This window comes from Haemaphysalis longicornis, unplaced genomic scaffold, assembly GCF_048455015.1.
Source record: "Haemaphysalis longicornis isolate Haplotype H1 unplaced genomic scaffold, Haemaphysalis longicornis Haplotype H1 scaffold_6, whole genome shotgun sequence".
Classification (NCBI taxonomy): domain Eukaryota; kingdom Metazoa; phylum Arthropoda; class Arachnida; order Ixodida; family Ixodidae; genus Haemaphysalis; species Haemaphysalis longicornis.
This window is the reverse complement of record NW_027526407.1, coordinates 210,450,726-210,473,081: the sequence shown is the minus strand read 5'-3', so window position 1 is coordinate 210,473,081 and position 22,356 is coordinate 210,450,726. Positions and strand designations below refer to the sequence as shown.

The following is a 22,356-nucleotide window of genomic DNA, read 5'->3' as shown; positions in this document are numbered from 1 at the left end:
AAAAAAACCTTTGGGGCCTTCTCAACTCCCCTTTTAAAATAGATGCGACAGCATTTCTATGTAATCACCAGCCGCTGCGGCTCAGTGGCGAAGGCGTTGTGCTGCTAGGCACGAGGTCGCGGGTTCGATTCCCGGCCGCGGACGCCGCTTTTCTGATGGAGGCGAAAAGCGAAAACGCCCGTGTGTACGAGATTTCTCCCCAGGTGGTCAAAATTAATCTGGAGCCCTCCACTAAGGCGGCCTCATCGCCTGCGTTGCGTCGGCGTGTTAAGCCCTACAATCAATCAATTTTTATTTAATCTTGAATCTGCTCAACCTTTAAATTTAAGGGGCGCATGGATTAAAGTCAATAATGCGGATTAGCCTATAGACTAAGGTGCATTTCGTGAGATGAGTGGATGAGCTATATGTGACGTAGGGGGATTCGGTATGTTGATTAATTTGGATTAGAGGAATTAGCGGGCTGAGTGAGGTGGATTAGTGGGTTGGCCAACCTCGATATTTTTGGGGCCCTTGGCATTTCGAAATTTTGCGGCGCTCTCCCTCTCGACCAATCGGGAGATTTAGTTGCGCACAAAATAGCCGGGAAATTTTTATGTGACGACCTACAAAACACTACAAAATGTCTTTCTTTATGCACGTATTAGGTTGCTCCTTGCGTAGTGAAGGTAATAAATGCATATTTTATATTCATCCGAGCCTTTGCAAAACAAGTATACATTCAAGCAACTAAACTGAAAGAAAAAAATATGCGAAGAACATCCGATAGCATTCTTCAACACCTTCTCTTCCTTTGTGCCACCGTTCTGCAGCCTTGGTCAACCAGCGACCACCACCGTTGCTTGTGTCTTCACTGTAGCTTTCCTAGAATCCAATCGCTGTCACCTTTCGCTGGAGTACCATCAGCAAGTCGCTATCACCGGTGTTTCTGTGGTTGCTATCACCGGAGCAGAAGGGTCGAAGTGGCCCAAGATTGGTGAGCTGGTCAGAGTGTCGACGAGGCTTGTGCAGGGCCCCAAGCAAATGGAGTATCGTTCTTGAGAAGTTCGGTAAGGGGTTTGGCGATTTCGGCAAAATTTCGGACGAAGCGGCGGAAATAGGAGCACAAACCGACAAAACTACGTACATCTGTTGCTGAGCGAGGAACGGGAAATTTTCGCACAGCTTCAATCTTGTCGGGGTCAGGTTGCACGCCTTTAGCATCGACCAGGTGGTCGAGGATGGTGATTTGCCGTCGTCCAAACTTGCATTTGGAAGAGTTAAGTTGAAGTCCGGCTCGGCGAAAAACGGCCACAACGTCTGACAGTCGCTGGAGGTGGGTCGCAAACGTTGGAGAAAAGACGATAACGTCATCAAGATAGCAAAGGCAAGTCGACCATTTAAAGGCGTGGAGGAGAGAGTCCATCGTTCGCTCGACGTAGCTGGGGCATTACAAAGTCCGAATGGCATTACTTTGAATTGGTAGAGTCCGTCCGGTGTAATAAAAGTCGTCTTTTCACGGTCCTCGTCATCGACAGTGACGTGCCAGTAGCCGGAGCGGAGATCAATGAAAGAAAAGTACGCGGCACCATGAAGGCAATCGAGCGCATCGTCGATTCTTGGAAGTGGATAGACGTCCTTTTTTGTGATTTTGTTCAGGTGCCGGTAGTTCACGCAGAATCGCCAGGTTCCATCTTTCTTTTTAACCAGGACAACCGGAGACGCCCAAGGACTTGAGGATGGCTCAATGATGTCTCTATTAAGCATTTTGTCCACCTCTTTTTGGATAACAAGCCGCTACGCGTGGGACACACGATACGGCCGTTTGTGCACAGGGCTGGCGTATCCGGTGTTAATACGATGACGGACGATGTATGTCTGGCCCAAAGGACGATCACCGAAATCGAAGATGTCGCTGTATGACTCCAAAACGCAACGCAGGTCTTGAGCTTGCGTTGGCGTTAGATCAGCTGCAATCATCTTCGAAAGTTCGGCATCCTCCCGCGGAGGAGTCGGGCGGGCTGTTTCAGCATCGATTGAAGGTTCGCCAAAGGTTGCTGCGGAAACGTCGTAATCACAAACCGGCGCCAACGTGGCGAGTGTCATACCGTGCGGAAGAACCTGCGGACAGAAGCTGAAATTCAGGAAGGGCAACGTGACTTCGTTGTTGGTAACACTAACTACGGTATGAGGTAGGCTCACGCTGTGCGCAAGCAGCACATCAATGATTGGTGACACCACGTAATCACCGTTGAGAACTTGGGATCTGCACGACAGGGGAACATAAGTTATTGCTCTCGGTGCCAAGCGAATGTGCTTTTTGGAGGAAAGCCACTCGTCGGGAGCATCGTCGGGAGCTGGTAAAATCGGCATCTCGAGGCGAAGGACATTGGTAGAACAGTCAATGAGGGCGGCGTGCTCAGATAAAAAGTCAAGGCCAAGGATGAGGTCATGCGAGCAACGTCCAAGCACCGTGAACAAAACAGTCGTTCGATGACCAGCTACAGTCACACGAGCAGAGCACATTCCGATAACAACAGGTGTCCCTCCATCAGCGACTCTAACAAGATGTGATGTTGGTGGCGTCATAACTTTGCGTAAACGGCGGCGAAGATTACCACTCATAACAGATAAATGCGCTCCTGTATCGATGAGGGCACTGAAAGGAACACCGTCGACTTCAACGTCCAGTAAATTGTTCCGGGTAGCCGAGGTCAAGAGAGGATTTTCGGGCGTGGTCGGGAATGCAGCGTCACCTCCGGGAGCTGTATTACCTAGTTTTCCGAAGAAGGTCGAGCGTAGTCGGACGTCGGGGATGGACGGCGGGGCTGTGGTGAGCGGGACTGGCGGCGTTGGGGCGACGGCGAACGGTTGAATCTGGTGGGGGGACTGTTAAAGTTGGTCATGTTCAGCTCAGGACGGGACGAGAAGCAGTTCTGCCGGTCATCGGAGTAGCCAAAGGGTGGTCGAGGACTATAGTCGGAGTAACTGTTGCGGAAGAACGAGACCCGGCGGCTGCGACAGTACCGGGCATTGTGGTCAACTCTGGAGCAATGGAAACAAATTGGTTTATCGTCCGGGGTACGCCACTCAGCGGGGTTACGGCGTGGGTAGCGTGGAGGAGGATGTTCGTTGTGGGGACCGGGCGACCTGAACCCTTGTCCGAACGGAGAGCTAATCGAGCACACAGAGTGAAGGCCCATGTTGGCTATTTGGTCCCGGACAACGGCCTGGATAAGGGCAACGGTGTTGAGGTCGTTCCGATCGGGCAGGTATGTCACCGCTGTAGTAGGGGTTCTCTGGTCCAGTTCTCGGCGCACAATTTTGGTGATATCCGACGGCGATGGAACGGGATCTTGCAGGCGGGGAAGGCGGGCTTGTAGGTTGCCATCTTCACACGAAGAGGTCGATGCTGTGTGTGGAAGTTGTGTGAAGTTGTGGGTTATACGGCGTCCTTTGGCCTCCTCGAAGCGCCGACATTCCTTAATGATGGACTCTACAGTGGCACAGTCTTTGCATATAAGAAGGTGGAATGCGTCGTCCGCAATGCCCTTCAGTATGTGGCCCACTTTGTCGGCCTCCGGCATTGTGCTGTCAGCATTCGAGCACAGGGCCAAAACGTCCTGAATGTATGAGACGTACTATTCAGTCGACGTCTGGGCGCGCGATGCCAGCTGCTTGCGGGCAGCAACCTGGCGACCAAGAGGCTTTCCGAACACTTCTCGCAGCTTCGTTTTGAAGACTTCCCAGCTGGTCAGCTCAGTCTCGTTCGTCTCAAACCACTTGCGTGCAGGACTCTCCTCTTTCAGATAAACGACGACATTCGCAAGCATGATGGTGGGACCCCACCTGTTGTGAGCGCTAACACGTTCGAAGAGGCTGAGCCAGTCGTCCACATCACTGTCGCCCATACCGGTGAATATGCCAGACTCTCGGGGATGAGACACGATGACGAGGGGGGTCGTCGACGCGGTCGCTCCATCACCAGGCATTGTTACGCGAAGAACGGAGCGTCCACTCCGAAGCTCCGTGGTGGGTGGAGTACGCCCGGGCGAGCGGTACGGGATGAGGTGGTGATACCAACTCCGCAACCTCCACCACTATGTTAGGATGAAAATAAGGCGTATTTTCGGTATTCACACAGTCTGCGATGGTTGCATGCAGAAGCGCATCAATGAACAGTTCGCAAGCTCGCCGATCAACCTCTTCCTCTTCTTTCTCCAACCGAGCACCGTCCAGTGTATTTCGTCGTCTTCGTCGTTTGCCTGTAGTTGGTGCGTCACGTAACAATATATATATATATATACATAATGCCGCGAACCATGTATGGGTTTGTTTATTTGCTGTTTGTTTTTACTGCCCGGCTACGCCCAGCTGTGTTATCTGCGTTCCAAACGAAGCGGGTCTTTCATTCTTTACTTCCATGCCGCACGGGCTATCATATTCAGATAAGCAGACTGTTTAGTCCTAACGTCGCTAGCCCAGAATAATCTTCTGTGATCTAAAATGTTCTGGATGTGAATCGACGGTTCCAGAAACACTTGCGCCGAAAGATAAAAGCCTGCAGAGCAGACGCCATGGCATTCGATCTCCGACGCTCGCTTGAGTACGTCACTTTGCTGACTGCTGCTTCGCCGCCCATGTAATATTTCAGTTGTTAGGGGAGCACAAGTTCGCTCCAATAAACGTGTTTTCCTTCGAGAGAACTGCGTCGTCTCTGGCTTCGTGACATCTGGTGGAGGTGATGGGTACGCACCCTTTATGACGACCTCTGCAAGCCACGCCAGGACTATAGATAGCCAGGACTATAGTCCCTGCAACCTAACCAAGAAGCCGAGCAGTCCTTTGGACACAGGCTTCAAAATAAAGTTTATCTCTCTCTCTCTGCAAGCCGCCAGCCCAGTCCAACTAGAGCCAGCCTCCGACTGCAAGGATTGCCTCCCGAGTTCGGCCTCCTGCCAGAAAGACCCAAGACAACGACTGCTGCAACCACAACCATGGTGCAAGAACCAACGTCGCCAATACTGCTGCAGCAGCCCCGGGAACCGCCAGCATTCCGAGGAGCCCCGGCTTAAGACGCGGAGGAATGGTTGGAGAATCTGGAGCGCGTGCGGATCTTCAACAGGTGGGACGATGAAGAAACCTTCCGGCATGTTTTCTTTTACTTGGAGGATGCAGCTCGAACTTGGTTTGAGAACCACGAGAGCGCCTTGACCGACTGGACGCAATTCAAAAGCGAGTTCCTTAAGACCTTCACGACCGTGGTGAGAAAAGAACGAGCTGCGCTTTTACTGCAAACTCGAACGCAACACCCGAGCGAAGGAGTCGTAATATTCGTTGAGGAAATGAAGCGACTATTTCGTCGCGCGGACCCGGATATGACGGAAGAAAAGAAACTGAGGTTTCTGATGCGAGGAGTAAAGCAAGAACTTTTTGCTTGCCTTGTCCGCAACCCCCCCAAATCGGTGGCCGAATTCGCGTCCGAGGCGAATTCGGCCACCGATCGCCCTCATAGACACGGGAGCCGACTACTCAGACATGAGCGGACCTTTTGCGTCTAAGCTGAAGAAAGTTATGACCACATGGGACGGTCCGCACATTCGCACAGCAGGAGGCCACTTCGTGACGCCAAGTGGAACGTGCACATCGCGCGTCACCATAGACGGCACAACGTACCCTGCGGCGTTCGTCATTTTGCCTAACTGCTCCCGCGAAGTAATTCTTGGAATGGACTTTTTGACGGACAACGGCGCAATAATTGATCTACAGACCAAGTCCATAACTTTTTCCTCCGATCACTCTGACACCGGAACCGAACCCCGAACACCGTGCTGCTTTAAGGATTGCTGATTATCACGTCACACTGCCACCGCACGCAAGCTTGATGATCACCGTCTACTGTGAAGATGCTGTTCCTGACGTCGACGTATTGTAGAGAGTGACGAAAGGTTGCTCCTCCACCGCGGTGTCTCCGTTGGAAGAGGCATTGCGCGCTTTACGCAACGCCAATCCCAAGTTTTGGTCACTAATTTCAGCGAAGAATACCAGCATTTAAACAGGGGCGCTGCAATTGCGTTCCTCAAAGAAACGCAAGAAGCAAGTGACGTGATCGCGGTTGCCGACTTTGAACGCGCACCCTAAGATACCTTCAAGCTTCCGAATCCCTTCGACGTGAATCCGGCGTTACAGCAAGAAGAACGGAAGAAATTATTGGATTTGCTGCATCGCTACAGAGAGTGTTTTTCGTCGAACTCAAAACTACGCCAGTCACCTCTAACGAAGCACCGAATAATAACCGAAGATGGAGCCCGAGCTACCCGACAGTCACCGTACCACGTCTCTTCACACGAGCGGGAAGCCGTCCGTACTCAGGTCGACGACATGCTCAGCGACGACATTATACAGCCTGTAATGATCAGGAGTCCAACTAGTATCTCGCACCAGACCTACGACTCGCTCCGTTGCACGTTGCCAGCACTTGTATTTCCAACACAAAGACAAGACCACGAAATGAAAGACTGGCGAATAGTTCCCAGAACCCAACACACACAGACGGGCAGTTACGCAAAACACAAGTCTCTGGAGAATGTCCTCGCGGCGTCTCACCAAACCCCAGTCCCGGCTCGGATGTCAGCGTCGGTGACTGGCCGACACTGCTGAGAAGTTGTGTTCCTCGGGCCTACGCCGCGAGGCAAGCGGGCACCAGGGCTGTTTGAGCGCTCCTCCGGAACAAGGACGAGAGGTACGCCGTGTCTTCTCGCCGGCATGGAGCTTCGGTTAGCCCGTCCCCTCTTTTTTCCTCGTCTTCCTCCTCTTCCCACAGCCTGATCCAGCCATCTGACCGTCCTAGGGGTTGGCCACACGCGCTTTCCGTTCACCTTACCACAATTACCCCCCTTTTAAGGAAGTTGTTATAACTATTCTCAGTTCCACCAAAAAACCTCTTAAAGGGTTCGTTGAATATGGGTCCAGCCAGTTTCCATGACACCTGCACCACCTCCATGCGGTGATTCTTCCGGTGAGTATGTTCGCTGACAGGTGGTACACGATGCGACGAACCGCCGCACGTCAACGTTGACGCCAGGCCAGTAAAACTCTTTTAGCACTCGGTTAAGCGTTTGCCGTACCCCGAGATGACCGGCCGGGGTACCTTCGCGTAAGCTTCGAATGACCGATTCTCGGAGCGGCTTAGGCACAAGAATCTGGCTGTACGTTTCACCCATCACTCGGTGGTACTGCCGGTACAGAATATTGTCTTCCTGTAGGAAGTTGCTGTAGTGGCCCTGGCGGTAATAAACTCGCTTGCCGACTTTCCGCTGGCACCATTTCAATGAAGGATCGCTGCTCTGTTGTTGAGCTATCTCGTCCTTCGAAAGAGAGCTCATAACTCCTAGCTTCTTGAAAAAACGGCTGTTGGTCTGCGCCTTGACAATGGCAGACATCAGCACTGGAACGGCTGGTGGCCTTTCCTCTTTCAAAGGCCCAATCTGTTTTTCGTCCCGGCTGCTTGTGCTCTCGCAGCACGGATCTGGGTTCAGTGCTGCTCGCACACGAGGCACGTTATACCAAGGACAAGATGGTACGTGGGGTTTGCCATGCAAATGGCGTCGACTTCCCCTGTGAAGTAGGGCGTGTCAACGTGAATCTTCGCCTCTGGTAACTGCATCGCCGACCCGTCCAGAAAGAAGACTTCCTTTGTTTTTCCGGAAAACCTCTTGTCGGGAATGAGGCTGCGCCGAACAATAACGGTGTTGCTGCCCGTGTCCCTTAGAACGCATACAGGTTCCTCGAGTACACGCCCTTCAACAACGGGTAGGCCGTCCGCTAGAAATCGAGGTGCCTTGTAGTCCCGTCGGCTATGGAAGCCTGAGGTTTCGTCTGCGTTCCTAGAGGAAGCAGTGGAGACCCGGTTTGGATGACCCTGAGAAAACCGTGTGAAGGCGCACGAGACAAAATAATGTTCCGGGTGGGTTGGTTTGTTTTTGCACTCTTAAGCGCTGTGCCCTGACTTGCCGCAATTCTTGAATTTTGGTGGGTTCCTAAGAGGGACGTGACAGTTAGGGGCAGTGTGGCCGATGCGGTTGCATAAGTAGCATTTTAGCGACTTGTTTCGGGCATCACTTCCATCTCTGGGTGTTTCTTCACTGTCATTCCCAAGGTTAGTGATATTTTGGGCCTCCAGGAAGCGGTCGGTATGGTCCGCGAGAGAACTCAGCGTCTTGCAGTCTCGCTCCTTCAGGAATACAATGAGCTTGGCGTGGCAACATCGAAGAAACTGCTCGGAGACGATAAGGTCCCTGAGTCCTTCGAATGTTTTCGGCACACCTGACATCTCGATCCAAAGGTCAAAATATTCTGAGAGCCGGGAAGCCAGCTGTCGTCCAGTCTCGCCGTCCATGGCTTGCGCTCCCCTGAACTTCTCCTGGTAGCCCTGGGCAGTGAAGCGGAAGCGCTGCAATAGAGCCTTTTTGACTGCGGGGTAATCCAGCGATTCTTCTGCTGTAAGACGGCTTGTGACGGTCAAAGCTTCCCCAGAGAGGCACATGCTGATGGCCGTGGCCCATTTCTCTGGTGGCCATTCTTGTGAAGTAGCTACCCGCTCAAAGCGCTGTAGATATGCATATAGGTCATCGCGGCGCTCGTCAAAGATGGGGAGAAGCTTCTGAGGATTGACCACGGCCCCAGGGGGTGTCGTGCCGACCGGTCTAACGCCGTTCTCGTAGTTCCCTGCAGTTGCCGGCGTTTCCCGAAGTCTGAGCTCCAGCAACAGAAGCTCTTTGCGCCTTTCGTCCGCGGCCTTCAGCCGTTCGTCCGCGGCCTTCTGCCGTTCGTCCTCCTCGCGATTTGCTTCCCGCTGAGCGACTCGTTCAGTGCGCTGGTTGGCGCGTTCTTTCTCAACCCACTCGCGGAGCTCATGCCCAGATAGGCCGTACCGGACGCCTCGCGCTGTAAGCTTCTCGAGGTCCATGGTGGTCTTTCTGTACGGTACGGAAGGCGTATCGGTCAGTATGCTAGCTGGATCCTGGCAGGCTCGCCACTTTTGTAATGATCAGGAGTCCAACTAGTATCTCGCACCAGACCTACGACTCGCTCCGTTGCACGTTGCCAGCACTCGTATTTCCAACACAAAGACAAGACCACGAAATGAAAGACTGGCGAATAGTTCCCAGGACCCAACACACACAGACGGGCAGTTACGCAAAACACAAGTCTCTGGAGAATGTCTTCGCGGCGTCTCACCAAACCCCAGTCCTGGCTCGGATGTCAGCGTCGGTGACTGGCCGACACTGCTGAGAAGTTGTGTTCCTCGGGCCTACGCCGCGAGGCAAGCGGGCACCAGGGCTGTTTGAGCGCTCCTCCGGAACAAGGACGAGAGGTACGCCGTGTCGTCTCGCCGGCCTGGAGCTTCGGTTAGCCCGTCCCCTCTTTTTTCCTCGTCTTCCTCCTCTTCCCACAGCCTGATCCAGCCATCTGACCGTCCTAGGGGTTGGCCACACACGCTTTCCGTTCACCTTACCACACAGCCATCGAAAAGCCCCTGGGCTGCGCCGACCGTACTCCTGAAGAAAAAAGACGGCACATTAAGGTTTTGCGTTGACTACCGGCGACTGAACAAAATCACTAAAAAGGACGTCTACCCCATACCCCGAATCGACGACGCCCTCGACCACCTCTGCCACGCGAAGTACTTCTCATCGATGGATCTGAAGACCGGCTACTGGCAAATTGAAGTGGACGAGAGAGACCGAGAGAAGACTGCATTTATAACCCCGGACGGCCTATACGAGCTCAAGGTGCTGCCGTTCGGGTTGTGCACGGCGCCAGCAACGTTTCAACGAGTCATGGACACGGTGCTAGCTGGCCTGAAGTGGCACACCTGCCTCGTATACCTCGACGATGTTGTGGTATTCTCCCAGACTTTCGGCGAACACCTTGCAAGGTTATAGTCTGTACTCGAGGCCATCCGTACGTCGGGGTTAACGCTGAAGCCTGAAAAGTGCCGCTTCGCGTACGAGGAACTCAAGTTTTTGGGCCATGTCGTCAACGGCGCGGGAGTCCGGCCTGATCGGGCGAAAACTTCCTCCATAGCGAACTTCCCAAGACCGAAAGATAAGAAGGGCGTGCGGAGATTTCTCGGACTATGCGCATACTACAGGCGCTTCGTCGCAAACTTCGCCCGCATTGCAGAGCCACTCACCCGCTTGACCAAAGATAGCACCCCTTTCAGCTGGGAAAATGCCCAAGAAACAGCCTTCTGCGAGCTGCAACAATGCCTGCAAAGCCCGCCTGTGCTCGCGCATTTCGACGAAAACGCCGAAACCGAAATGCACACGGACGCCAGTGATATAGGCTTGGGTGCCGTCCTCGTACAAAAGCAAAGCGGGTGCGAGAAAGTAATCGCCTATGCCAGCCGTGGTCTGTCCAAGGAAGAAAGAAACTACTCAGCCTCTGAGAAAGAGTGCCTGGCGATTATATGGGCCATTTCAAAATTTCGCCCATACGTGTATGCAAGACCATTCAAGGTTGTGACCGACCACCATCCGCTGTGTTGCCTCGCCAATTTGAAGGACCCCTCTGGCCGTCTTGGTAGGTGGAGCTTGCGCCTGCAAGAATTCGACGTTCAGTAGTCTATAAATCCGGGAGGAAACACTCCGACGCCGACTGCCTGTCCCGTGCCCCCGTCGACCCACCACCTCAAGACTCCGATGAAGACAGCGCGTTCTTCGGAGTCGTGACTGAGAGCGACCTGGCCGCCCAGCAGCGTGCCGACCCCGATCTACGCGTCATGATCGACTACCTCCAAGGATGCAACGTCGCCGTGCCCAGGGCCTTCAAACGCAACTTACCTGCATTCAGCCTGAAAAACTCCGTCCTCTTGAAGAAGAATTTCAGCCCCGGAACGAGAGCGCATTATCTTCTTGTCATCCCGGCATATCTTCTTGACGAAATTTTGGAAGCGTGCCACGACGACCCGTCTTCCGGACATCTCGGCACAGCTCGCAGAATTGGGAAAATCAAGATGAAGTACTACTGGCCCCGCCTTGCATCCGACGTCACCCACTACGTCCGAAGCTGCCGTGACTGCCAACGACGAAAAACACCATCGACGAGACCCGCCGGACTTCTGCCCCCAATCGCCGTCCCATCTAGGCCCTTTCAACAGATTGGAATGGACCTTCTGGGCCCGTTTCCTACATCCCGATCCGAGAACAAGTGGACTGTTGTAGCGACAGACTACATGACGGGCTACGCAGAGACCGCCGCTCTTCCGAAGGGGACTGCACAAGAAGTCGCAAAGTTCTTTATAAGCCAAGTTTTGCTGCGACATGGAGCCCCGGAAGTCCTAATCATGGACCGCGGAACGGCCTTTACGGCGGAGCTGATGCAAGGGATATTACGCTACAGTAACACGGATCACCGAAGAACGACGGCGTACCACCCCCAAACTAACGGACTAACGGAACGCCTCAACAAGAGAATCGCGGATATGCTGTCAATGTACGTAGACGTTGAACATAAGACTTGGGACGAAGTGCTCCTGTATGTCGCCTTTGTGTACAATACGGCTATCCAGGAAACTACGCAGATGACGCCGTTCGAGTGTGTCTACGGAAGACGGCCGACTACGATGCTCGACGCCATGCTTCCGCACGTAGAAGACGACGAACTCAACGCCGACGTCCAAGGATACCTTCAGCGTGCGGAGGAGGCCCGCCAGCTGGCTCGAGTTTGTACAACGGACCAGCAGCTGGTGGATGCCGGGCGCTACAACCTCCGACGCCGAGACGCCGAGTACCACACTGGGGATCGTGTGTGGGTTTGGACTCCCATCCGTAGACGCGGACTAAGTGAGAAGCTTCTGCGACGGTATTTCGGACCCTACCAGATTCTACGACGTGTCCGCCAACTTACCTACGAGGTGATCCCCGATGGTGATTCCGGAACATCACGACGACGCACGCGGCCCGAAGTCGTCCGCGTGGTTCGCTTGAAACCTTACTATGCAAGATGACGGACTTTATTTGTTGTTTGTTCGGACTGTCTTTTATTTTAGCATCGGGTCGATGCACTCTTAGAGGGGGGGGGGGGTAATGCCGCGAACCATGTATGGGTTTGTTTATTTATTGTTTGTTTTTACTGCCCGGCCACGCCCAGCTGTGTTATCTGCGTTCCAAACGAAGCGCGTCTTTCATTCTTTACTTTTATGCCGCACGGGCTATCACATTTAGATAAGCAGACTGTTTAGTCCTAACGTCGCTAGCCCAGAATAATCTTCTGTGATCTACAATGTTCTGGATGTGAATCGACAGTTCCAGAACACTTGCGCCGAAAGATAAAAGCCTGCAGAGCAGACGCCATGCATTCGATCTCCGACGCTCGCTTGAGTACGTCACTTTGCTGACTGCTGCTTCGCCGCCCGTGTAATATTTGAGTTGTTAGGGGAGCACAAGTTCACTCCAATAAACGTGTTTTCCTTCGAGACAACTGCGTCGTCTCTGGCTTCGTGACAATATATATATATCATCATCATCACCAGCCTATCTACGCCCACTGCAGGGCAAAGGCCTCTCCCATTATTCTCCAATTACCTCGGTCCTGTGCCAACTGTGACCAATTTATCCCCGCAAACTTCTTGATCTCATCTCCCCATCTAATTTTCTGCCGCCCCCTGCAGCGCTTGCCTCCTCTAGGGATCCACTCTGTTACCCTTAATGACCAGCGGTTATCTTGCCTTCGCATTACATGCCCTGCCCACGTCCATTTCTACTAATATGTCTTTAACACCAGTTTGCTCCCTGACCCACTCCGCTCTCTTCTTGTCCCTTAATATTACACCTATCATTTTCCGCTCCATTGCCCGCTGAGTCGTTCTCAATTTAAGTTGAACCCTCTTAGTGAGCCTCCAAGTTTCATAACAGGTGTATATATATAAAAATATCTATATAAAAGAAAACTTTGAACAAGGTAAAAGCACGATTGTTGCCAACGTTTCAGCAAAAGTCTCTTTGCTGAAACGTTGGCAACAATCGTGCTTTTACCTTGTTCAAGTTTTCTTTTCTTGTGTTCTCTACCATCTTCAAAAGTTCTACTTCACCCTGGATTTTATATATATATATATATATATATATAAGAAAAGAAAACTTCGAACAAGGTAGCAACCACGATTGTTGCCAACATTTCAGCAAATAACAATCGTGGTTTCTACCTTGTTCGAAGTTTTGTTTTCTTTTGTTCTCTACCATCTTCAAAGTTTTATTTCTCCCTATATATATATATATATATATATATATATATATATATATATACATATATATATATAAATATATATATATATATATATATATATATATATATATATATATATATTGTAAAGGAGATACTCGACGTTCCTATAGAAGGATGGGCCCGTTTATTCGTGAACGAGGCGTCAGCGCAGCAGGGGCGAGCCGAGACAACCAGCTTATCGCGAGGCTGAGCTTCAACGAGAGCGTCCTCTTCTTCGTCGTGATCCGGAGCATAGCCACATACGGAGAATTGCCCGTGATGTCTTATGCTGTTCACAATTGCTCGTACATTTGCGCTACATACTTGCTACAATATATATATATATATATATACATATATATATATATATATATATATATATATATATATATACATACATATATATCCCTATTCATTTTCAGAGTCAACTAGAAGCCGTGTGTTCAGGCGTAGAGATTGGCTACCGCAAATTTGTAGTTGGTGTTTGTTACCGCCCGCCCTCTTATCCTTCTAGCTTTGTATCCCAGCTACATGATGCACTTCAACATGTTTCTATGCGACACCCTTGCGCACGTATTTTGCTATCAGGCGATTTTAATTTCCCGAGTATATGCTGGTCTCATGACCCTCCTGTATCTCTAGCTTATTCTTCTGAGGGCAAGGAATTTCTCGATCTTTGTTCAATCTTTTCTTTGTCGCAGATGGTAACTGAACCAACAAGAATTACTAATGATAGTGCTAATACTCTTGACCTTTTTCTAACTACTCATCCAGAGCTTGTGTCAGAGGTTTCTTACTTACCTGGCATAAGCGACCATTTGCTACTTTCTTTTGATATTAACATTACAGTATCAAAATCAGCTAATACCACTAACCTTATTCGCGATTACAATAAAGCTAACTTAAACGCCATAAATAATAAAATGTGCAGATTTCTTAGCCTTTTCTTGAATAAATTCGATAATCGCACGGTGGATGTAAATTGGAATTTGTTCAAATCGAAAATTCGTGATCTGATAAACAAATATATCCCTTTACGCAAGCTGTCTTCAAACCTTAACGCGCCATGGTTTAACATTAACCTTAAAAGACTGTCCAATCGCAAAAAACGACTCTACCGCGCGATGAAGCCGTTTCCGTCCGAAAACCGTATTATTTAATATAATCTTGCTAACTCCCTCTACGTAAGTGCACTAAAAAGCGCTAAATTTATTTTCATTCAGCACACCTTACCTTCCATGCTTATAACTGACCCAAAGAAATTTTGCCGCGTCGTCAGACCTAACAAAGATGCTTCTATTCGCCTAGTTGATTGTAATGGTTGTACTGTACCTGATTAAGAGTGTCCTCATATGTTAAACGCTGCTTTCAAGTGGAACTTTGTCACGCCTTTTGATTTTTCATTGCCCATCGAAGTATCCTATAACTATTTACTAATGGATCCTATTATGATTGATTCAACCGGCATTGCTAAAATAATTCAATCATTAAAACCTTCATGTAGTCCCGGAAGCGATCTAATCACCACAAAGTTTTTGAAAAGCACTCTTATGTGCTGATCAATGATATTGTCTAAACTTTACAAACAGTCACTGGATACTCGCGAATTACCGTCTGACTGGAAGGTCGGGAAGGTGGTCGCTCTGCACAAATCTGGAAGTAAAGAGTCTCCTTACAATTACCGCCCCATCCCATTGACAAATGTCCCATGTAAAATCCCAGGGCATGTTTTCTTTTCTCATCTTGTAAGGTTTTTTTATTCTAGCTCATTTTTTTCTTGCGCACAACACGGTTTTCGCAAAACATTTTCGTGTGAGGCACAGTTGCTATCCTTCACCCATCAACTTCATGTCTTTTTGGACCGTCGTTCACGTGCCGATTGTATTTTTCTAGACTTCGCTAAAGCTTTCGATAAGGTAAACCATAAACTACTACTTTTCAAGCTTAGCAAACTAAACCTCGATCGCAATCTTTTGGCCTGGTTCGAGCAGTTTCTACTTAACCGTTCATAGTTTGTAACGTGCAATGACCATGAATCTTCACTTAGTCCCGTTTTCTCAGGTGTACCTCAAGGTTCCGTTTTCGGTCCACTTCTTTTTCTTATATATATTAATGATTTGCCAGACCGTGTTTCATCTATCATCCACCTTTTTGCTGATGACTGTTATTTTCCGTGAGAGAAAAGATGTTAACGATACTAATGTATTAAAAAATGGTATCGCTGCCATATCAGATTGGTGCTTAAAGTGGCAAATGGAACTTAATACTACTAAATGCAAAGTTTTGCATGTTTCACGGTAGACGCATTATTCCCCTGCTTACTACCTCAATAATACGCCACTCGAAACCGTTGGTCTGTAGAAGTCGCCAAGCCACAAATTGCCATTTACTGAGGGTATACGATGAGCCGTGGGGAAGCGGGCCCGCTCTAGCCTGTAATGATTAGTGATGTCCATGTAGGACACAAGGCGATCCCTACCCGGACAGCGAAGTGAATGAGTGTTGTTGTCGTCACCAGCTCGGTCAGAAAATCCTCGATCGGCGTCGTGCGCGCATTCATTCCCTTCCAGGCCAGAGTGTTCAGGTGCCCATATTAGACATATCTTGCCCGAACGCTGACTGTTGTTGAGCCCAGTCCTTAGAATGCAGATGCCTCTGGGGAGATGCGCCCCCTTGCGTAATTAATAATAACAGGTTTTGAGTCGCTCACCACGTATTTGATTTTTGCGGACCAACTCGTACCCCAACCCCGTTGCGTACAGTCACTGTTCCCCTGGGCAATATTCTGACAAGTGCCACCGGTGTAAGGACAGGGCAGACAGCCCACATGCTGTGGGCCTGTCCACAGGCAACAACGTTAGGTGGCAACATCGTTACTGTAGAGCAATGGCGGACCGTATTGCCCAGCTCCGACCCAGCGGATCAAGTCTGGGCCATTCAGCTGGCCGAAGACGCTGCTAGAGCCCAAGGGCTATTTCTTGGCCGACGTCTAAGATTACTGGCTGTTATGCAATAAAGTTTTCACTCACTCACTCACTCACTCACTCGAAACCGTTATATCATATCGCTACTTAGGTGTTCATATTTGTGATAATCTAACCTGGTCTTTGCATGTTGAGAATTTAATTAACTGCGCTAATCGCATGTTAGGCTACTTACGCCGCAACATTCGTTCCGCACCGGTCTCATTAAAAACACTGTTATACAAAACATTAGTTAGGTCAAAACTTGAATACGCAGCTTCTATTCGTGACCCCAGCTCTTAAACTCTCATTAAATCATTAGAACTAGTCCAGAACAACGCCACGCGTTTCATTCTTCACAATTACAGGAGAACAGCTAGTGTTACACCCATGAAAAATTCCTTGCAGTTACCTCATCTGGCTACTCGTCGCAAATACAGTAGACTTTGCTTGTTCCAGAAAATTTATTACCACAACTCCTCTTTACGCACAGCTCTCATTTCCCCACCCTCGTATGTTTCGTCCCGCACTGACCACCCACACAAAGTAGGCATTATGACATGCCTCACTAACACTTGTTTTCAGTCATTCATTCCTCGTACATCAAACGAATGGAACCCCCTTCCCGGACCAACTGCTGGCATTCAAGATAACGAACGCTTCCGCACTGCATTATTAACAATGTAACAGATGTTAAGTGGACATGTTTAGTTGTTGCTGCTGCACTTATTTATTTCTTTGTTGTATTGCTCCCCCTACATGAACCCCCACTCCCCTCTGTAATGCCCTTAGCCTTGAGGGTAATATATATATATATATATATATATATATATATATATATCAGATTGATGGTATTGCATATTTTGTATAGGGGCCTGACTCCGGCGTAATTGAGGAGCTCAGACGCCCATCATCTCAAAATGCCCTTAGGCAGCAAATCCTCTCCGATGTTGATCTATTTCGCCGCTGCAAGGGATATGTATGGATTCGTTGGTTGCGGGCCATGAGACAAGTTGCACAGCTAACCAGACCCACATTCCGCGCCACAGGAGAGTACACACTCATCGCACCTTCCACTACCCCACCCCTCCTGCTCCTTCCCAGCGGTTACTTCGCCATAAGAGCGACAAGAGACGCTTTGTCGATGGATGCCGGTTAAGAATCCTTCAGGGATTCTTAACAGGCATCCCTCCGTTGCCACGAGCCGGCAAAGTGTTGCTCAACATGTTTCTCTCCAATTCCACCTAGACACCCAACAGTATCCAAAAGTGGATCTCGCCAAATCTTCATTTCAGATGTACATTGCTTTGAAAACAAATGTGTTATCGCGTGCGTGGCGATACTTATAAAATACTTCTTCCTACTACATTGCTTTTGGATATCTTTCTTCACTATGGGTTTTTTCGTATCCTAACGCGCATTAATTTCACGGGCAGACTTGACAACACCTCGGGCCAGAGATTCCGCAGAATCAGCGCTCTCCATGGCCAGTGTGTACCTGTTCTACTCACGCGCCGTCACTTGCACCTGCCACACGATATGAAGTCAGCCCCGGACACTGACTAAGTGCTGGGTAACGCCCTCGGGCCCGGCTTTCAAGGCCAGTACTCTATTCCCATACAAACTAGAATGTGTCTTCATTATCCCTGTACAGTGGTGACAAAGAACATCAAAGCCCCATTCTTAAGAAGGAGATAGTTCAAACGCGAAGCTTCCTCCCATGCAACCGGAGTCAAAGTCCACAATCCAAGCTGGTTCGATTTTTCGGAATGCTGCAATTGTATGGGCGCCGGCTGAAACGCGAGGGATTCAGATTCCCGCCGTTCCGACGTGTCTTTTCCTCGGCTCCGTGTTTCGACGCGATTTCCTGCAGTTTCTACGTTCCGAGCTATTTTCCGTAGTGCCAGCGATAACCTCCCGTTCCTGGCGCCGTCAAGGGCTACTACCTGCCCCGGGAATCTCCCCGAAAGCAAGCATCACAACCGCATCGCCTCTAAGCAGCGGCTTGGCCTAACCTCCTCTTCGGGCGGTGGGTGCCGTTCCGCGCAAGGCCTTCTTGGGTCCCGCAAGCAGGCGCTACTTCAAGACCAGCTGCTTAAGCAAATGGAGCCGGCGTCTCAAGTGGTGTCCAACGTCGCCCTTCCAACATCGACGCCTCTGACGCCCCAGGGCGACGACAGCTGCCCCATGGATGCTAGCAGCGACCCTCCTGTGCCGCAAGAGCCCAGTAATGTCACTGGCGAGTCTGCTGAACCCCCCCGACAAACGCCTTTGCACCGAGCCTTCAAGCTTAGTGCCGCGTCAGTCTGAGGATGCTAATGCCCCGATGGACCTTCCAGCAGGCAACCGTATTCACTCTGACGGTAAGGCGCCCTGCCGCCTGAATCGCGCTAGCCTCCCATCAAGCACTAAAGATGTCAACCAGCTTCCTTCAAGGTAGCCATCAAGCCGAAGCAGAATTTCAGCATCCGCCCAATCACCACGCAAGCTCTCCTACAGACGCTATCAGCATGTCTGCATCCTCAAAGTCACAATGGCTACACTTTCCACCGAGACACCAACTCAATTTCTGTGTGGGTAGCGTGATTAGAGGCAGTTCACAAGCTTTACAGTCTCACTCATATACCCGTCTCCCCCGGAGTTCACCTGCCGGTACAGGCTTACCTCCTAGGTGGTACTCAGGTGGTGCTCATGTACGCCGTTATGTTGTCTCGGGCGTCGATGTCGGTGAGCCCTCCGACGTGCTCCGGGACAACATCCGATGCGAGACGCACCAAGTGCTCCTAGCCCGGAATCTTGGCAGTCGTAGTATATGCCTCGTGACTGTTCTTGGTCCTCCGGAACCACCGGTGCGATTCATATACAATGGATGCATCCTTCGCCCTCGGCCTTACAAGACGAGGCCAGTATTTTGTTACCAATACTTGCTACAGGGTCACATGCGCACCTCTTGCCCAAATCCACCGCCTGCTCAAACCTCGGCGACTCCGAACGCGACTACTGAAAATGAAAATGTCCCTTAATTTCGTTGTGGCCTGCGCAAGTCTGATGATCACGATTTCACAGACAGGACGTGCCCGACGAAGCTTAACGCCAAGCCACGTGCGCGTGTGAAGAGCTCCCCGAGGTCCCAGATTGATCAACGGCTGCCGCTTTCAAACCGGTACGAACTCCTAGCTTCGAATGACGACGACGATATTGCAGATCACGTACCAGAACCGGACTCTGCCACACCACCTATGAACTCGGTTTCATACAGCCAGTTGGTGCTACTGCGTCGACATCGTCAGCGATCCCGTCTTCAAAATGCCGACCAGAATTCCCCGGCCCTGAAGGCGGTAATTGGCGTATTCATGGGAGGTTGTGGCCGTTACTACACCAGGGTGGCCAATCCTGCTCTGGTGAGGGAGTGCATTACCGGCGATGGTCGCCGGGGTCAGGCCGCACCCCAAGCCCCTTTGTGCAATTCCATCAATACGCGGATTTTTTTTTTAATCCGGTGGGAATTGTCCGGCGCCGGGATTCGAGCCACGGCCCTTCTGCCCGCGAGGCGGGTGTTCTACCTCTACGCCATCGCTGATGACGTTGCCTTGCTAAGTAACTCGGGAGACGAATTGCAAAGCATGCTTTCCGCACTGGGCGAACAGAGTAGAACCGTGGGCATGAAAATTAATATGCAGAAAACTAAAGTAATGATCAATAACCTCGGGACAGCACAGCAGTTTGAGATAGGTGGCGAGGCAGTGGAAGTGGTAAGCGAATATATCTACTTAGGCCAAGTTGTGACCCCAGATCCCAACCATGAGGCAGAGATAATTAGAAGGATCAGAATGGGGTGGGGTGCATATGGCAGACATTCTCAGATAATGAATAGCAGCCTACCATTGTCGCTGAAGAAGAAAGTGTATGACAGCTGCATCTTACCGGTACTCACCTACGGGGCAGAAACTTGGAGGATCACTAAGAGGGTTCAACTTAAATTCAGAACGACTCAGCGGGCAATGGAGCGGAAAATGATAGGTGTAACATTAGAAAGTTAGATGGGCAGATGAGATCAAGAAGTTTGCGGGGATAAATTGGTCACAGTTGGCACAAGACCGAGGTAATTGGAGAATAATGGGAGAGGCCTTTGCCCTGCAGTGGGCGTAGATAGGATGATGATGATGATGATGATGATGATGATGATGATGATGATGATGATGATGATGATGATGAAACGCGGTAAATCTTCTTCGCCTCCAAGCATTACAAACGGAGCTTGCGAATTTGACCGCTCGTCGTGCCCAGTTGCTGGAACCGAGACGCTTAAGGCGTGCTGCTGCAAAGGAGAGCTCATGTGAACCTATACCTCCTCTGTCAACTTCTCCCTTGCCTCCACCTCCTCCGGCATTATTACCAGCAGCAGCCTCGATCTCGTCAGCATCCGACGCTCGCTCTATTCTTAACTACGTGGTGCAGCAGCTACACATATTAACCACGACTCTTGCAGCATGCCTCCGCTAGATTATGCACCTGCCGTACCTGCAACTACACGCAAAGACACTATACTACAATGGACCTGTCGGTTGGTTGGTGAACTTAAGTTGGTGAACTTAAGGAACGCCTTCGCCTAGGCTCACTTCGCGCATGGGCGCTACTGCTTCAGGGAGCGAATGCCCTACCCCGTATCCCCTTTTTTACCGGCTATGCGTCTTCAACAATCATTGACCACTGCAACGCCCCACCAACGCCACGGGGTAAAGCGGTGGTATATGTCCTCACGCGCCTTCCCCAGCAAGCCATTGACCTTCAAGGTTGGTGCTCCCCGTGGCAAGAAACTGCTGCGGTGAAAGTTCAACTAAGTCACTGTGCAGTGATCCTCGTATCCTGCTATGTGCGTCCTCGCAGTGGTCATGCCCCGCGTGTTCGGTTTGGGTAGATTTCGCATATACGAGCACAACATCCCGGTTGCCCCATCCTCATCGCCGGTGACTTTAATGCTCCGCACCCAGCCTGGGGCTATGACATGGCGAGTGCGCGAGGTTCAGATCTCCTCAAGATCATGGAGCATGCTCCCTTCACTCTACTTAATGCCACGACCCAGTCAACTCACCGCTCCACGTCTACTCATATGCCTCCACGTTCCCCAGACCTAGCTTGGTGGCTTGGTCCATCGGCCGTTACTTGACGGCGGGAGCCAGACTGCTGAAGAAGCGACCATCATCCCATTTACCTCGATATCGCCCTCTCGTCGCCTACGTCGTAAATGCCATATTATCAAGTGGGGCGAGTTTCGGAAGTCGATTAGGCAGATATCAGCATTCAAAGAGGACCCTTTATTATCCATAGAAAGGGCTCTTGAAGATTCTACAACTGTAAACTGGGTTGACGGGAGCCGCCCTAACCCTGATTTGCGCCTCCTTCAGCTGTGGACGCAGCGCTGCCAGGCGGAAGTGTTTGCTTGTCGCAATCCCAACTCTCCGACTTGCCAAATCCGCCTTAAACAGCTCACAGCCACGGCTCGTCACCATGAATGCCGGCTGTCCCGCCAGCGCTGGCTTGACATCTGGGCTTCGTTAGGGCCTCCGTCTGGACAACGCTCCATGTGGCGCATTTTAGATGCGACTGCATCTCATTCACTCGCCTCGTCCCTCCATACGGCGTTGTTGTCCGTCCACACCCCTCCCCCTACACTATAAAAAAAATAATAGTTAGCGGCGCCCGGTTTCGATCCCACGACCCTGTGGGCGGAACGCGAGGTACATGGTGCTCTTCCCACTGCGCCACAAAACCGAGACAGAATCTAATGCTACGAAAGCGCCTTATATCCTTGACTCATTCAAACTACGTCAAGATGCTACTGATACAACGCATGATCGGGCAATGATTAACCCTTGCAATAAAAGAAAAGAAGCTCCCACTTACAACAACAATGATGGAGTAAAGGTCGTCGCGACAGCGAAGCCCCAAGCATACCACTTAGAGAGATTGGCCAATAAAACAATAATAACCATAAAACATAATAATCATACGCGTTCCCGACACGTTTCACGCGATTTCGGAATCAATCCAACGGAAACACCAAGTGAACCCCACGATGCGTCGCATCTACACAGGGTTCCCCTCGCGGGGAGGTGGGCGCAATTTTTCATTCTTTGGAGCGATCAAC

General features: G+C 50.6%; 1 protein-coding gene and 1 pseudogene across 1 annotated transcript in view; one reads left to right on the top strand and one right to left on the bottom strand.

Moving 5' to 3' along the window:
• LOC144141338 (acetylcholinesterase-like) overlaps window positions 1–22,356 on the bottom strand; it is a 77,739-nt gene that overhangs the window by 47,612 nt on the left and 7,771 nt on the right. The gene's annotated exons all lie outside the window — the stretch shown is intronic.
• Window positions 18,312–22,356, top strand: part of LOC144143464 (uncharacterized) — a 38,828-nt pseudogene continuing 34,783 nt past the window's right edge.